Below are 19,477 nucleotides of genomic sequence, written 5' to 3'. Positions count from 1 at the left end.
TTCATTCTTCATGTTAAACCATCTTCTGTCTGGTATGAATTTGGCAGCGCTCCTCATCACTTCTCTGCAACACCTGGTTGCTCACTTTGTTAATCTAGGTTCTAAAGTCTTTTGTAATGTTGGGCTACTATATTAATAAAAAGGTGTGTGTATATAAACTTTTGTATTTCTTAGATATATCCACATATAAATGAATATTTTATTTTTTATTTTATTTACTTAAGGTAATGGGTTTTAAGTGACTTGCCCAAGGTCACACAGTCAGGAAATCGTTAAGTGTCTGAGGCTGGATCTGAACTCAGGTCCTACTGACTCTAGAGCTGTTGCTCCATCTACTGTGCCACCTAGCTGTCCCTATAAATAAAAAGAATAGAAATAAATGATTGAAGCTTTGCTGGTGAAGAATAATTGTAATATGAGAATAATGAAATTTGAAAAGGAAAAGAACATTGGTTTTGAGAAGTCGAAAACAGAAAGCAAAATAAATGTCGCTGTCTCTGCCAACTTTCAGAGTCTGGCTCTAAGGTTCAGGGTGGTACCATGGTCCTTTTGCAGTGGAATCCCCAAGGTGGGCAGCTCTGGCCTCCCGAATGCCCCTGCTCTTGAGGCTCCAGGCGGGTGTTCATCAGAGGCTGAATCTCTGGGAAGGAACTGGCTCTTCCTCTCGTGCTGAGTAGGCGTTAGAACATTCGCTCCAGGTAACCTTCTTTACAATATAATCTGTCAGAAAATAGCTACAGCAGTTACAATATCCCCATTCTCATTTAATTAGTATTTTTTAAGTCTCCCAAGAGAACTCTTGCATGGATCAGCATTCATGAATATTAAATATAAAGGATAAAAATCTTACAAGTAATTTTGCCCTATAAGTGTTTTACTTGTTTAAGCAAATCTTTTGTATTTATCAACTAATTCTCTCCTGGATCTGAAGTCTTTTCAAATGAATGAGCTTCCTCCTTGGCTCTGATGCAGGTCACAGTTTCCTATTTGAATCTACATTGCAAAATGAAGCTGGGGGAGCTTCAGTCCACAACACCAAGACAACCTTGCTTATGGAGTTACCAAGTTCTTGGCAAAGCCAAATGATACAGGAGGATGGAAGGTTCTAGAGAACAATGACAGAGTGGGCTTTTCTTTGGTTTTTGTTTTTTATCCCCAGTGTCTTTGTCCACAACTTAGTGCACTCTACGTCAATTGTCTCTACTTCAATATTCCAATGGATCCATGATGTAAGCAAGCATTTCTTCCACCCTATCCATATCTACCTATTCTGAGCTACCCTTGTCCAAGCCCTTTTATGAATACAGGAGACTGAGTTTAAATAATTCATCCTGGGGAAGAGAGGAAGAGTGAAACTGCTTCTGGTTTGCTTTGCACTTTTCATATTGATTTATATTTAGAACTAGACAGGAAGTAAGTGAGGATTCATCTCTCTTTATTTCAAAAGTAAATGAGAAAAAATAAAATTCAAATGAATGAGTTCTGGATTCAATTTCAGCATTCTTTCTACCATACACATATCTCTCATCTTTTTTCTTCTTTTCATATCTCCTTCTGATGCCATCCTCATATAGAATTCCACATTAGTAATGTTTTACAACCTGCTCACACTCCTTAGGCAATTTGAAACCTCTAGATGATCTTCAATTTCAGTATTTCTGATACTGTCATAATTTAGAAGGATAATGGTGTTAAAATAAATGATGAAGCTCATTTTCAATAAGAAGTTTGAGATCGGGGTGGCTAGGTAGCGCAGTGGGGGTGGCTAGGTGGTGTAGCAGATAAAGCACCAGCCCTGGAGTCAGGAGTACCTGGGTTCAAATCCGGTCTCAGACACTTAATAATTACCTAGCTGTGTGGCCTTGGGCAAGCCACTTAACCCCATTTGCCTTGCAAAAAACTAAAAAAAAAGCTTGAGGTCATTTAGAACTTCAGTTACCCAAAGAGTTACCCAACAAGCCCACTCCCCTACTTCTATTCCATTCTGGGACTAATCTATGTCCATTGTAGTGTTTGTCCAAGACACATGTGCAGAAGGACAAGTGCTATGGTTAGGCTATCCAAATGCAGAGAGCTAGGTGACCCAATGGAGAGCGACGACCTCGGAGCAAGAAGATTTAAGACCAAATCCTGCTTTAAGCTCAAAAAAGGGGACTACTGGGAAGTCACAAGCTCAGTTTTCTAATCCAAAAAATGGGAATATTAATAGCATCTACCTCATAGGGTTGTCTGATATGATAATGTGCACAATCCTCAATTTCATAGGAGAAACATTCCTAGAAATGGAGCAAAAGTAAAAAATATAAAAGCTTTTACATTGAACAAATGGGAAATAGGCAATTAGTTTCCCATGACCTCCTAAAAGCTTTGACTAAAGATTGATGAAAATACACTTTTCTGAATACAATTCTTTATACCAAAACATTCAACCTTGACCAAGAAGGGCTATTATTTCAACTTCAGTCTTCAGGTTTTCTTGTTAGAAGAACAGTTTCACCCAAGGATATCTTCGGAATTTCTTTGCAAGACTATGTAGCTCCAAGGATGCTCTTCTGTAAACAAGATCATAATCTGTACTACCAAATCCATCTTCTTGTAAAGAAACCAGAGTACCAAGAGGCTGAAAGGAAACTTATAGTAAGAGTAATGTTCTTTTTGGGGTAAGTGCTGGCTTTAGAGTCCTTTTCTCTCAGAAACTTGATTTCCTCAGCTACATTACTTCTGGGAACCTTAGGAGCTCCAATGCTATTATACACATTCCAATTCAGAGAGAGAGAGAGAGAGAGAGAGAGAGAGAGAGAGAGAGAGAGAGAGAGAGAGAGAGAGACTGGTTTCTGAATTTCTTCTCATCTCTTGACCTCACACACATTCTATTATCAGAAAGTCCCCCCAGATAATCTGAGACATGGGGCCAGGGCCTGCCATGATTTTGAAGAGTGCAAATCCATCACACAAGCTTCAGGAGGGCTAAGCTTCTCCAACTGTGACCTTTCTTCCTAATTTTCTTTTCTGAGTTAGTGGAAGGGGTAAAACAGAAGGGAATCATGTTCTTGCCCAAATTATTTAAGTTCCCTTTTTCCTCCTATTTTTGCCATTCACTTTGGGTCTCACAGTCATAAGCTTTTTCAGTTTCCTAACTAGAATCCTTCCTGCCCAAATTGTGTCCAATTCCTGTTTTTGAAGAAGTGGAAATTAACAACTCAGATTGTTCAGGCTAAGCCAAAATTAAAGTTGTGCTTATATCCAAAACCATAAATATGACCAGATTGAGTAGGTATTCATTCCAGTAAATATCAGCCTCATCAATCTGATAATTTTGCTTCCTTCCTTTCATAATATCCTCTACCATTCTGAAAACAGAACTGGTCAGCAACTGGCCATAATGTAACTTCTCATTGAATAAAATCATTCTTACTTATTTACTGTTGCAACCTTAGGGAAAAGTCCTGGTTATAAGTAAAGCAAGAAAATAGAAAGAAATTCTTCTTTTTTATTGATGAACTCATTTCTTTGGAGATTGTCCAATTACTCTAAGTTAGAGAACCATAGCTATACCATGTCTCTGATGTAAAGTTGAAGAGAAAGAGAATAATTATGCCAAATGAAGAGGACTGAATGTGGAGTTTGCTTTTCCCAGTCTGCTACTTGCTATCCCAATGACTTTGGGTAAATGTTTTACCTGTTCTGGAACTGTCTTCTATATAAAATGAAGAATGATGTTTAAACTCCCTCCTCTATCTAAATATATATGATAAAAGGGCTATATTTCTTGGCTCCTCAGTTGAAAAGTGAGATGGATAAGGGATGTTGGCCCACTTCAGGGGCTCTTGACCCTTTTGGAAGTCTGAAAAAGTCTATGGACCCTCTCTTAGAATAATGATTTAAAAAGCCTAAAATATACATAATTATAATGATCTATTTGATCAAAGTATTGCTACCAACTTTTTTCCTAAGTCCACAGGTGCCCAGTTCGAAATGATCTCTTTTACCTCCAAAACTGTGACACTAAGAGTTGCATCTGTGTACAATGTGGTATTGGATAAATTTATTTTCTTTTTGCTCCAGATAATATTTTGGTGAAATTGTTAGTTTTCTCATTACTTATTCTCCTTGCACATTTGTCGTAAGTTCTTAGTAGATATCCGTAGAGACAGTGAAACCCTGGAAGTAAAAGAAACCAGTGCTGGGAAGGAAAAGGAACCGCTGCTGTGTTTCCTAGAGAAAAAGACTTTGATAATTTATCACAGGTGCACACAGCAAGGAAGCTTTGGGCTTCAGGAAGATGAAACTTTCTTCTGATGAATCAACAGCCATAGGAAAAGTTCTCCAAAAGAACAGATCCAAATCCAGAAAGTATTAAAACATTCAGTAAAAGGGGAAACGGACCCCAGAAGATTAGATGTTGGATTTTAAGAAGTCTTTATGGAAAACTGTTCTTTTTCCAAAATCCAATGATAAATATGCCAAGTAAGAAAATGTTACAAAAAAGGAAAAAACTCAGCAGCAGTGGCATTCGTTTTCTGTTTAAGGAGATGAAGCTTAATTGACTTGAAGAGATAAACGATGTAAATAATCTTTTGAAGTTTTATTATGATAAAACCAGCTTGATACAGAGCTGATATTCTCCCCTTGATTAACTAAAATGGTTTATAAATTTCTATAGTACCTATCTGATCTTCAAAGTATTTAAGGATTTCATATGTGGAACATCAGCCTCATCCTTCTCAACTTCTTGTCAGAATTTGGCCACCAGATCAACACCTCTTTCATGGCTTGGCTCTGTTGAACTCCTTAGCACTGAAATACCTGGACTCCTACTCCTCTGACCACTTCTTCACTGTCCCTCTGCTTTTGCCTCTTCCTCCTCAACCCCCAGATGTAAACATTTCCCAAGGGATTGTCACAAGAATTTTTCTCTCTCTCTCTCGCTGTTTCTCTCTGTGTCTCTCTTTATATATCTCTCTCACACACACACACACACACCTCTCACATATCTATCTGACTCTGTCTCTGTCTCTCTATTTGTCTGTCTCTGTCTCTGTCTGTCTCTCTCTCTCTCTTCCCCTCCTCTAATCTCCTCTCCTCTCCTCTCCTTTCCTCTCCCTGTCTCTCTCTCTCTGTCTCTCCTCTCCCTCTCTCATCTCTCCCTTTTTCTCTTCCTTCACATTTACAATAGTTTGCCTTCTCCTGGTTTCCAGCATCCTGTCTATTTGGTTCAGATTTCTTGGGACTTCTCCAATCCCAACATTCCCCTTTCAGCCTCGTCTTCCCTCTCTTGTTGGCCTTTTTCTTCCAGATGATGCTCCATATTGGAAACTCCACACATCTTTAGCCAAACTTATGACCCCCTCGTCTGCAGAAGCCGCATCCCCCCCCCCCAATGCCGGCCCCACTCCTCCTGGTTCTGGCTCTGGTTTCTTCTTGCCAACCAGAGAAGAGCCAGAAACTAAGTTTCCCAGTGCAAGGCTTGCCAATCTTCCACTTTTGAAGACAATCTGACTGGTGGGTCAGCAGCCCTGACACCTTCCTGGGTGAACCCCAAAGTCCTTTTGGTGTAGGGAAACCTCCCAAGGCTCTGGGGACCTCCTACAACTGCTGTACCATCATTCTGGCTTCCTTCTTCTCCATTGCTTCCCTTCCTTGGCTTCCTCCAGTCTAAGTGGGTCTGTCTAGTTACTGAGTCCTCTAAAGTTGGGCTGCCCTCTTCCTTATTATCTTCCCAGCACTTCTTTGTTTTCCCACTATTTGCTTCTGCTTGGTGAACTCCATTCCTCATTGGAGTCAAGTAAACCATTTGTCCTCCTCCTTCCTACCCCTCAAACAACTTCTCATTCAATCTGGGGACTTCGGATAGCTGTCAGTCAGGGAAAAACAAATGCCAACCTTTTTTGTGTTGGCTCTTCTGTCCCTTTATTTTCTATTGTTCAGGTCAGGATGTGGTCTTGCCAAAAAGCACAAGGGTAAAAATTTAAGGACAAATAGTTAAAGGATCATTTTTTTAAAATTTAAGATGTCTTTTGTTTTTTGTCTTCCTTACCCATATTTAATTATTAACCAAGTTTATTAACTCATTTTTTAAAATGTTCATTTCTTCTTTTCTCAAGAATAAATCCAATGTTCTTTACAATTGAAGAGTCAGTATTTGGTGGACTTTAAAAAAAGGTAAATAAAAATTCCATGGGATATATCCCAAGGTTATATATGTTATGTTATGTTATGTTATGTTATATTGTGTTGTTTTGTTCTGATATGATACGTCATGTTAAATACCTTCCAAATCTCCCCTGTTGTCTCCCTTATCTTTGACCCTAAAGAGCTTGCCACCTAGAGTCTGAGGCTTTCTCTGGACTAAGAAGTCACTCACAGTTAATTCAACAGGATTCTACCAATCTCTCCTATTTAGACAGGAAGCAATTACAGAAGGGCTTTTCCTTAATCTTCTATTAGCTAGATGGTGCATCTCAAAGAGTAGAAGTAAACGTTTATCTGGGATCAGAGCTAAAGGAAACATAACAGGGGCCATTGCTCCTTTTATGGGGAAGAGGTGCCATCTTCGCCAAGTACTTCTGATGGAGGCCAGAAAGTGGAAGTGAAGAAGACTGGGCAGCCACATTTCCAGAGGTTGATGCTTCACAGTGACCACAGGAACAGCTAAAGAACACCTAGCAATAACAGCGATTAATGTGGTAGGAGACCAGAGGGAGACACTCCATGGCTTCAGCGCTTGCAAAGGCAGAAGCTTGCCCTGCATCCATGCACCTTGCCGGACATGTTGTTTGTGGCTGTGCCTCTCCAAAAGTGTACTCCAGGTTTAGGAGGGAAATAATTTATTATATTCTTTTCTTACTCTATTATGTCATTAGTGATCATCTTCTCTATCTGACTAACAAAAGGGATCATGTTGATCACTGTGGTCACTAGAGACCCACAGAATCCTGTACTCAGGTGTGGGTGACACTTACAGGAAGAGAGCTACGGTCAAGTGATAAAGTTCATTTGTCAGAGTATCCCAATACCTTGAAATGTTTTCTATATTCTCTTTGATGATATTTGTCCAAATCAACAGCAATGGTCAAAGGTCACCACAAGTGACAACTCTCAAGAGTCCTTTCGTCATAGCTCAGATACACTCTCATACCTCTTACTTTTCAAGTCAGATAGACATAAAATCACTTTTAACAGCCAGTCAGGGCATCACCAACTTCTCTGAAGCTTCATACTTTCATCTGTTGGTCCTTTTGATCTCTGGAGCACAAGACACTGCTTATTCCTTAGATGGGTCACATTCACCTTCTCCAAGAAGAAGTGCCTAATCTATAGCATAGTTTAAGTGGCTAAGTGTGGACAGCTAGATGTGCAGTATAGAGCACTGGCCTTGGAGTCAAGAGGACCAGAGATAGAATCCAACCTCTGACATTTACTAGCTACATGACCTTGGGCAAGTCATTTCACTCTGACTGCCTCGCATCCAGGGCCATCTTCAAAGCTGGACTCAGATGTCTCTGGAGGAGAAAGTGAGGCTGTTGATATAGTATAACACCCCTTCACTCAAAAAAGGCCAATTCATGTGCTTGTCATGACATCACCTCCCTGATGCCATGGTCTTCTTCAAGAATGAAGGGGAAAAAATCATCAGATGGCTACTTCTCTTAACTGCCCTTCTCTCCATCACCTGCTTCTATTTTCTGACCTCCTGATAAGTTAGGATACTCAATTGCCTGTTTAGAAACTTTTCCTTATTTTATATCATTTTCTCTTTTTGAGCATGTCTTCCCACTCTCTAAAGGAAATACTCTATTTCCCTGATAACCAGGGGTGGGTGGGGAAAGGGGGTGCTGGAAAATATTTAACCACTGACTCTCTAAAAAGGTATGACACAAATTTGAGGTTAATCTGCTTCATGAACATTTTCTCCAAAACTTTTCTAAGTCTAGACGATCAAAACAATAAAATAAATAAAACCCCAATCTATAGTACTTATGGATTTCTGAGGTGGAAATGTTCTCACTGAAGATTTAACAATTGACTTTCTGAAGCTATCACACCCTCTAATAACCTTGTAGATAGACTGGAGTTTATTCAGCCTCTTCATCTGGCCCATCCACATTTTATGGACATAAAACTATTCCTTGGAATGGCCGAAGCATAAACATGGCCCTTTCAGCAGGTCTGTTGACAATTCCCCTTGTTGACTCCTGTTGCTAGAATTGGGATCCCCAGCTCTCTTCACTCTTATGTCTGGTCTTTGTTGTTTATTTTCATAATGATCTGCTGAGCCAAAAACACATTTTCTATGGATGAGGAGTCTCTTGAACAAGATTTTGTAGTTACTGAAGACCGTCTGTCCATTAGTTGGGAGGGGACAGCACTTTCTCCATGTTCTGATGGGAGGGACAGGCTCCACCTATTGGAGATCTCCTTCCTCTTTTCCCATCTCCTTTCATGTTAGGTCATACTCCATTCACCTCCTTTCTGTACTTGTTCTCCACTGTCTCGGTATAGTCTTTCCCCAGGGGAGAGGCCTCCCTCTCATCATTGGTTTCCCCCCAGCAGTACAAGAGGAGCCCTTCCTGGGGAATTGGAGCACCTGACTCTGACCCAAGCTATGATCATATGCAAGTCCCTGGCCCTCCTTGGGCCTCAGGTTCCTCTATAAGACAAAGGGTTGGACTAAATGGTGGCTGAGCTTCCTTCCAGCCTGGGCTTCTGGTCTCCTGCTATGAGCACTGGGCTCTTGTTGGATAGATTCTTCCCAAATACTGATCCAAAGAGTGAAGAGGTGTTATGCTATGAGATGGTGGGGAGCATAATCACTTTTCACCCCACAAAGTCTCAAAGTGTCTTTTTGTAGCCTCAGCAGAGGGGTTTGTGTCCAAGACACCTGAAGAACCAGCAACCAGAGAAGGACCATTCCCCATTGGTTAGGGGTGAAAGGATATGATCCAATAGTATTTATTCAAAGGAAGTGTAAAGTATTAACCACAAGAAGAAAAATCTGAATTGTTAATAGAGAGCAGGAGAGGAGAGGAGACTATGTACAGATAGTTTAGAATTATACTCAATATTTATTCTGCTTTTGAATTTTTTATGCATACAATTTCCTAAAAATAAAATAGCCAGCCTTTATATAATTAAATCACTTTATTTTCTTTTGTGTTTCTCAGTTTAATAAAATATCAATGACAATGTGGTCAATTTTTTAAATTCATAATCTCAGGACAAAGAGCTTGGAGCAATGAGAACAGGACGACATTTTCAAGCAAACTACTGTTTTCAATAAGAAAATATGTGAGCAGGGACTGACATTTTCTTTTCTGTGAATAAAATCTCCCTGGTCAACTCTGAGTCTCATCTTCCAAATCATGAATAAAGATGACTTATGAGTCTCCCCAGGAAGGGGCCATTGGTGGGCCATTCAGCATATGTAGCTATCTTTCTCCAGGGAACAGCTAAACGATGATGGAAAGAAAATCCTCTTGGCTGAGCGCCATCTCTTCTGGATCGGCAGCCTCTGGAGATCAGGGTCATCTCTAGGATCTCAAATAACAATCTCAAGCCTCCTTACTCTCTCTTGAACAGGAAATTTGAATTTATAGGTGTGACTTTAGCCTTAATAACCCATGACCTAATAAGCATATTTTTTCCTTCATTTTAATCAATCCTATTTATTAGAATAACTAGATTGCAGGGCAAGGGGGATGGGAAGTGGGTGAAAATAGATTTGAAGCCTCTCATAGTCAACAGTTGACCTTCATCAAATCCCTCTTTAAATATTCCTTAAGCATCCCATCCTTGTGCTTAGAATACTAAATCAAAATAAAAACAACATATTCTGTTAGCATCAATTTTGTTCTTAAGACCACCACTGAGCAATGGGTTAGAACTGATTCTACCAAGTATGGTACAAATAGTGATTTTCAGACTAAATTATCCAAGAGGACATTTCATAAAACTCAGTCCCCTCCTCTTCCCTCTCCTCCCCTTATCCAGGCCTATTTGCACACTTCACACATTTTTTATTCACAGGAAAGAATCATAAGGTCACAAATATTTTATGAAAACTCTATGTGTAGCATCTAGTCTGTTTTCCTAAACATCTGAATTTAGCTGGGATAGTGTAATGCGGCATTTATGTTTCCCCCCTTACTGAAGTAATCTAATTAAGCAACTCCATTAGAGAGAATATTGGATTCCTTTTGAGAAAATAGATTAAATTTTAGGTTTCTTTGATAAGGAAATTGAACTAGACCAGAAATACTTAAAATGATTAAATGAAGTCTAATTCAAATTTATAAAGGATACTTTAAGGAAATATATAAAATATCTTGTTATGTAAGTTATTTAAAATTTTTAAATGTTAGTAATGGAGTCCAAATGTGCAACTTTGGTGTTCTCAATCCCTATCTCTTTTTCCTAAAGTTCAAAAATGAAGAAAATCTTGGTAACATAATTCTTCTGTTTTGTCTCTCCCCTTCTCTGGTAATATTGTCAGAAAGGATGGTGTTGAAGGACTATTGTTCAGTCTGACTCTTTGTGACCCTATTTGGAGTTTTCTTGGCAGAGATACCACATGGCAAATGCTTTGCCATTTCTTTTTCCAACTCATTTTGCAGATGAGGAAACCGGGGCAAACAGGATGAAGTGATCTACCTAGGACCACACAGTTGGTATGTGTCTAAGGCCAGATTTGCACTCTCACAGAGATGAGCCTTCCTGACTACTGCCCTAATGGAGCCACCTGGCCAGAAGGCTAAAGATCTGCAAACAAATAAGCCGCAACCCCAAAGAAGTTAAAAGATTTTCAAATAAATATCCCAAAGAAGTTAAAATGCAATTCTTCCCTTTATTATAGTAGATTGTAGATCTCAGAATTTTCAAGAAAAGGAAAAAAAAAGGTTTCTTCCATAGGAAACAGTATTCTTCAAGATGTCCTTTAAGATGATGAAATGAAGTCTAATTCAAATTTAAAAAATACTTTAAGGCAATATCTTATATCCAGATATAAGATATCTGGATCTGTGAGTTATTTTCATTTTTGAAAATATATCAAGAGTCCATTTCAGTTTATCAAATTCTATTTCTGTGTTAACTGTAATTACAATAGGAAGTTTTCACCCCTGAGAATCTCTTTACCAATGAATGAGATAACATATGAAGAACATTTTGCAAACTTTCCATTGCTATATATTCATTGCTATTCATTGTATAGATTTTATGTAGTTCTTCCTCATGTCAGACTCCTTCTGACCCTTTTGATATTTGCTTGACCATGACACTGGATGGTTTGCCATTTCTCTCTCCAGCTTATTTTACAGATAAGGTAGACAGGGTTACCCAACCATCAAGTATCCCGGGTCAAATTTGAACTCAGGACCATGAGTTTTCCTGACTTCAGCTCTCTCTCTCTCCATGGGGCCACCTACTTACTGCTCATTGCTATAAACCTGCTCGCTCTTATGATTATTAACAATGAGTTGAACCTTCTTCTAGTTGCTCACTCATTCAGCCATGACTGACTCTTCAGGATCCAATGGACCCTACTGTCTTGGGTTTTTTCCCTTTGCAAAGATTCTGGAGAGGTTTCTCATTTCCTTCTCCAGTGGATTAAGAGAAACGGAGGTTAAGTGACTTAGCCAGGGTCACCCAGCTGGTGAATGACAGAGGCGGGATCCTCTTGGCTCCAGGACCTTGCTGGCTCTTTATTCTTCTAGCACCAGTATTCAACCCAGAAATATGGGTTCAAAACCTATTTCTGATGATGACAAACTCTGTGACCTTAGGAAAGTCACTTGACCTCTTAGAGACTCAGTTTCCTAATCTACAGGTGAAGGGAGGAAGGAAGAAGGAAGGAAAGAAGGGAGGAAGAATGGATGGATGGAAGGAAGGAAGGGAAGGAGGAAGGGAGGAAGGAAGGGAGGAAAGGAGAAAGGAAGGATGGCAAGGAAGGAGGGAGGGAGGACTCAGTAATGCTCACTGTCAGTGCCATTCTCTGTGCTAAGCTTTATACAAATATTATTTCATTTGATCCTCACAACATCCCTATGAGATAGGTGTTGTCATTATCTCTGTTTTATAGTTGAGGAAATTGTGACAGAGGTTAAATGATTGTCCAAAGTCACAGAATTGATGTTAATGGTTGGATTTGACCTCATCTTCCTGACCCTAGACCCAGAATTAAACCTATACTTGCCATTTTATTAATGGGCACACTGCTTGCAACCCCTACCTCTCTGGGTCATGAAGATAAAACACTTTGTCATCTTTAAAATGCTATATACATGTGCACTATTATTAAGAGAAAAAAGCAAGCTATAAAATTGAGATTTGGGGTGCAAGGGCCTAAAGCTGGGCTGATCAAGGAGCCCCATCTTAAAATATGGACACCATCCAAGAACCAAGTTGGTTGCCAAATACTCAGAGTGGTCTGACAAGGAAGTTTCCCTATGAACATTGCATGTTCTTTCAGAAATGCAACCTAACTTTAACAACCTTATTGCCAAAAGCCCCAAAGTCTATCAAATGGGACTTAAAGTACATTAAATAAATTGAAATATGGCACTCTCCATTTCCCAAGTAGGAAGCTTGCTGAAGTGTGTGTGTGTGTGTGTGCACATTTCTGCGTGGTAATGGTAGTAGTGATGGTGGTGGAGAGTTCACTCTGAAAAATAACGAATCCGAGGGATTTCTGGTATGCCTCAAATCCCAAAGCTATGTGCAAATTAGAAGACTTTTAAGAACTACATTCTGACATTGTTTCTTCTTATTTATAATCTAGGAAAAAATAATTTCGGAAAAGGTTCTTTGGTCAACTAACAAGCCATTCCCTTTGGGGATTTGACAGGCAATTAATGTATTTGTACTTTAATAGTTCAGTTAGAGATTCAGTTTTTGCCCTGAGAAAGAGTCTCAGAATCATAACACTGACCAGTTAGAAAGGGTTTGTGGATTATTATCGCCTTACATCCATGGGAACACAGATTGAGAGCTAGGAGGGACTGGAGAAGGCAGCCAACCCAATCCCTTTTTTCTATTGAAAAGACTGAGATTAGATGATTAATCCAGAGATACACCTAGAGCAGATCTAGGTCTATTAGCCTCGAAGTCCACTCTGCAGCTCCCAAACCAAGGTATCCCTCCTCTCTTTAGCCTTAAGAGTGTTATTTAGTTATTTGACTATTTAGTTTCTACTCAGAGTCTCCACTTCACCTCCAGTGGAGCTCCCAAATTCCATCAGTGGAATCAGAAGAAGGTATTTTCCTTGGATTACTCTTCTTCATTGAATCTATTTTTTTCACCTTCAGAAATATCTTTTAGGGGTAGTTAGGTGGCACAGTGAATAGAGCCCTGGCCCAGGACTCAGAAGGACCTGAGTCCAAATCCAACTTGATTATTGCCTAGCTATATGACCTTGGGCAAGTCACTTAACCACATTGCCTTACCAAAAGAAAAGTATCTTTCAGATTTCTTTGTATTTCTTCTTATGGGTTCTGGTCCCCTAGAGCAACGGAGAATGTCTTTTCCACAAAAGTTTCTTCAAAAATTAAACTCTCATTTTTCCTGACTTTGCTTCTTCATTGTGCTTTGCATAAAAATAAGAACTATTTTGGGGTAGATAGAATAGGAGGGAAGGTACAGGAAGGGATGACTGTTTTTCTGCTGTCCTTGGAGATAAGATTGCAACTAGGGTTTAGGGTTCAAGCTGTTTTCCACATCTCTTTAGTTTCCTTTCACAATTCAAAGTTCCCAAGGGGAACTTCATGCACAATGGACTGTAAATTCCAACCTGAGAGCCCTTCAGACCTATCGCTGTCTTTCTGTACTGTGTCAAAATGACTGAATTGGGTTTTCCCACTTCGAATTTCCTCTCTTGTATTGACCCAAACAAACTTGTTTCATCACCTGCAGGAAAAACAGTAGCTCTGAATTCTAAAACCCAGAGCTACTGAAGTCCCTCTGGAACATTTTCAAAGTTGTGCCACCTCTCCATGCCACCTTTAGAGTAGCAAATTTAGATTATAATCAAAGAGAACTTCAGTTGAGTGGAACCAATCCATCCAATTACAATGGAAAAGGGTTTTAATCATATCACTTCTACCTGCAAAACTATGACTCCAGGTGGTAAAGGATTAATTCCCAATTTTAGGATCTCTTCCATTCTGTCCAACAATAGTTGTATCATTTCATCTTCCCCCCCTTTATTTATCAATAAATAGTGACTGTGAAAATGCAGACCCAAAATTCATACATAGTGGGGTGGGGGAGTGATTGGTCAAGGCAGGTCCAGTCCTTGGAACAAGAGTCCTACCCTTTTCCAAGCCAACATCCGGGGATCTGGATTTGGACCATGATGACACAGGGTTACTGCCATGTGAAACAGAATCTAATGGGGGTTCAAATGCAGAAGGACGTCTGCCACATGGGAGCCTAAGCTGAAGCAAAGGATTGCTCTCTTTTCTCTGAGAGTTTTAGAGTAAAGAAGATAGCTGCGAACTGCTGCCTGGGATAGGGGCAGGGCCCAAACCCTATTTCCCAACCAGTCTAAGATCTACCCTCCCAAACTCCACTTGCATCAGCAGAGCAGGGTCCCAGAATGCAGGTACTAAGTCTCCCTTCACCAGAGGCAATCTGGAGAAGTGGAAGAGTGCCTTCCTAATTCCATTACTCACCATCCCCCATTCATGTACCTTCTTTCATGATCACTTGACATCAATTAGTCAGCCAGACTTAATGAACTTTTAAAAGGGGATATTTACTAAAAGAGTTGGCACCAAACTTTGCCCCCAAAGTGTGTGGCACATGTTCCCTTTGAACACAGTAACCTAGAATCCAGAGGGGTGTAGGCATAAGCTTAGATAATGTGGCTAACTGATTTCCTGATGCTTTGGAGAAGTCTCTTTGCTCCCTCACAGAGTACTCATGAAAACTCCTTTAGGCATAGATTGTACTTTCTCTGATGGGTTCCTCGTAGCACCTTGAAGCTTCCATTCATTGTCTAGCCTGGCACTAGGTAGTGCAGCAGATAGACCCTGGGCTGGATTGGCCTCAGATACTAGTAGTCACTTAACCCCAATGGCCTCAGTTTCTCATCTGTAAAATGAGTGGAAGAAGAAAGTGACAAACTAGAATCTTTGCTAAGAAAATCCCAAATGGGATCACAAAAAGTCTGACATGACTGAACAATAACTCATTTGTGCTCTGTTCCCAATGCCGACATTGGATCAATTATGAAACCTGATGGAACTATAATAATGATGGAAGTCCTAAAGCCATCTGAACTTCAAATTCCTCTGCATAAGGGGAGGGGATAAAGACAGAGGTTGAGATTCAAGCCAAGGCATGTCTTTTTCCCAAGGGATTCTTTCTCAGGAGGCTAAAGTGGAGGTTTCCACAATTAAGCTGCAGCTCCAATAGTTAAGTTTGAAAATATTTTGTTTTATTATGCTTCTCACCTGATAAAGTCTTTGAAGAATTAATTGATTCAATAAATAATATGTTATCGGTCAAAAAAAGATCTGGTGCCACTATTTGTCTTCAATTTGTGCTTTCTTAATATTGAGTCAATGAGAATTTGGAAGTCCGTATGACTGGATGACTATAGGAGAGAAGGAATCAAACCAACTCTGGTGACCACATTGGAGTCCAATAAGAATACAATAGAGAAACAATCTCCTTGACTCATTGCACATTGGACTGACCAGTTAGCCTAGTTAGATACCCCATTCAGTAACAGGTCAGTCCAACTAAGCAAAGATGTATCTTGTCCATGCCATGCCCTAAATTAAATGATGGGGAGATTCTCTAAAAAGAGAAAAAGGACTCCCAAGGCCAGAGGTCACAAGGCATTCTACTGTTAGGACCTTTTTAACTAACTATGTGCAGAAGGGAAAATTTATTCCTGGATTGGGAGATATTTTTAAAAATTTCTGTTCTTCCCTTCCTTTCTCAGTAAATATTCTTTTGTAAAAAATAATAGATTTGCAGTTTAATGTGCAATCTTTTTCTTTACTTCTACAATGTCAATGAAATTTATTCCAAAAATTAAAATAAAAATAGATAAAAATTTAAAGACATTAATTGATGTCAACTGATTGATTAATATTAGTGGAGGACGAGGAAGCCTCAGATGGTATTAAAAGGCAAAATCAAACTCTTAGGGGAACAACAGTTGGCCTTCTTCTGGGGCTCAACATACCAGTAGGAGTAGGAGGTAAGTAGTGAGCACAGATGGGAAGTTATGCAGGTTCTTAAAAATAATTAGTTTTTCTAGATCTGATAAAAATAGAGAAATAACTTTCTGTATGTTACTTCAAAATGTCATTAATGAAAGTCTCTCATTAAATCTGTCCCCATATGGTGTGCATCTTGTTAAATTAAAATTCTAAGTGAAAGATACATGTCAGAATGGACAAAGTTGGCATAGAAGCCAGGAAGACCTTGGTAGAAGACCCTCCTCTGACGCATATTAACTATGAGACCCTGACTAAATCATTGCCTACTCAGAACCTCAGGCTAATTCTCTAGAACTGTAGAAGGTGCTGATCTGTATCAGTGAAGCTGGCAGGCCTCTATTCCAATGAAATCATAGGTCCAACCCCACTGAGATATAAGGATGTGACTGGATAAAAGTTGGTAAGAATTTTGCCACACTTCCTCAAGGTCATGCAATTGATTTGGCATCTGTTTTTTGACAACAATATTATGATTGATATCAAGTGAAAATTATTTCTGGACTGATAGACACTCTGGATTCTATCTACGAAACCATCAAAGAGGCTCCACATACTCCTCAACCAGATAAAAAAGTAAGATATATATGTTTATGTGTGTGTGTGTGTGTGTGTGTGTGTGTGTGTGTGTGTGTGTGTGTATGTGTGTGTGTGTGGCGGGGAAATCATAGGGATTTAGCTCTGCTTTTCTCTCCTCCTTTTGACTGGAGTGAAAAGGACCATCAGGGAATCTTTCTTTGTTTGACCCACCACCAACCAACTAAAGAAAAAAATTAATCTTTTTCTATCAAGTTCATATTTCAGAAAATTAAAAATCTCATAATTTGGCCTCATTTCTAGTGTTTGTATAGCTACTTTATACAGAAATAAATATTAACTATATGATTCCTGAGGGATTGAATAAATACTCAAGGCTCATCAGTCTTTTATTTAAAAATTAATATCTATACAATGAAGCAATAATAGAAACAATAAACAGCTGGGTTAAGCTTAGACCTACAGAATATATACTGTATAATTATTTACTTTGGATGGTTCTTAAGCATTTGCTTCTTATGAGTTCATAAATCTAGAAATTCTTATGGACTTGCTGTTTTTGTCCTTCATTTGCCTTTCTTTCTTTAAAAAGAGGTCACAGTCAATAAATCTAAATTCAACAAACTGATTAAGTAACTACTGTATACATACTATTGTTATCAAGGCTAAGAGGCCTTCATCATTCAGAGAATACAAGATCCCTGAATCTATGGAACTCACAACCAGACAAGGGAATCAGCCATATATGCCCCACAATTCAAAATAATTGATAAATACACTAGAGAAATGTAAAGAAAAGTCCTAGGGTCAGAAGTGGAACATGTCATTTAGAACTGAAAGTATCAGGGAAGGTTTCAGAGAGGAGGTGGTATTTGTATTGCAAAGTAAAAATTTTTAAAAGGACTGAGGAGGCAAAAATGGGGGAAGGATGACTCAGAAAGTCCAAAACAGAATAGCTGAGTGTTTGGTGGCTTGGTGTCAGTGAGACCAAAGTTCATATGTGGTATCAGACACTTTTCACTGTGTGACCCTAGGCAAGTCATTTAACCTCTGCAGTACCAACCTCCTTGGGAGGCTTGCCTGAGATAATATTTGTCAAATGCTTAGCACACCACCTCACAATAAGCTTTATATTCATTTTCACTCCGATGATCTTCATCCAAAAGTACCTTTCTTTCCAAATTACTCCCCTTTCTTTCCAAATTACTCCACTGCTTCCAATAACCAGCTTCCCAAATACTAAGACAGGTGTGTCCAAGCCAAGCCTTCGGCCACCTGCAGCCCTCAAACCTGTTCATGTGGTTCACATCAGGTAACCCAAGAATGAAGGTATAGATGATCCCAGGTCGCAATGTCGCAGTCCAGTTAGCTCAACCTCTTCATGCAACTAACATTGCACAGCCTCATGGGCCACCAGAGATTTTGGTTTTTTATAAAACATATTCATATTGGAATTAGGATTTTTATTTTAGAACATTATATGACTCATCAAAACTACAACACACAACTTTGTTACTGTTTTTTCTTTTATATAGTGAAAAAGTACTGTAGATGGCAAAATCGTACAGTCTGTATGAGGCGTTCCCTTGCGGCACTTGTTGATGATTTCCCAGAAAAGCTGACAATGAGCAGCAACAGATGTCATATGGTGGGTATGGACAAGTTCCTGGAAAGGTAGAAGGGAGGGCACCAGCACTTCAAGGAAAAAATAATTACAATCAAAACTCTCCCAAACCATGCTGGTTCTGGCTCATGCCATGCCTTTGGGATGTCACATGGAGCAGTTCTTCCTTATCAAATACACACATAATACTTGACACCAGTTTAGTGTTTTATGCAATTACTGATTACCAAAAAAATTATACTTTGCTACCTCATTGTGTTAACACGAATTTGTTTTTATTTTATAAATAGATAAGGAATTGGTTTGTGTGGCTTCATGACATTTAGAAGTGGTTTGTCTAATGTGTGTTTCCTTCAAGCATGGGCCTGGTCAACCTAAATGGTTTCATGGAACACTCTGGGAACACATCACATTTCGACAGACTTCTTTTCATTATACATGAATTAAAATATACTTAAATTTCTTTTAAAGTTTATGAAATTGTGTTTATTCATGAGATATTTCTGTTTCTTTTATATCATTTAACTTTTGAATCTCTATCTGTATTTGTAATTTAAAATGTAATTAGTAATAATTTTAAAATAAAAATAATAAAGTAAATATACTGTAATAAGTACATAATAAGCAACTTGGAATTGATCATTTAAAATTTCTCATTTATTTTTCAGCATGATTTCTTCAGCATGTCAAAATGAAACTGGTAGAAGGAAAAGAAAATCAGTAGATAACAAAAGGATTTCACAAAAAAATGGACTATGACTATTTTTTTGGAAGCTAAAAATAAAGTGCTATTTTTCACATGCAAAGTAGTATCCACTTTCAAAGCCTATAATTTGAAAAGGCAATATGTTCTAATGCATTCAAATTTAATGAATTGCAAAGAGTGTGCCATAAACAAAAAATATTAGATCTGAAAAAAAAATCTCGAGTCTCAACAGCTATTTTGAAAAAATTGACTTCTCAAACATTCATTAGTCAAGGCAAGTTATATGATAGTAAATTTAATGACTAAAAAAAATTAAAATCCTTTACTGATGGTCAATTTATTAAAGAATATCTTGAAAGTATAGCAGACATAATTTGTCCTGAA

The sequence above is a fragment of the Macrotis lagotis genome, chromosome 6, assembly GCF_037893015.1.
Source record: "Macrotis lagotis isolate mMagLag1 chromosome 6, bilby.v1.9.chrom.fasta, whole genome shotgun sequence".
Taxonomy (NCBI): Eukaryota; Metazoa; Chordata; class Mammalia; order Peramelemorphia; family Peramelidae; genus Macrotis; species Macrotis lagotis.
Note: the sequence above shows the minus strand (reverse complement) of the source record.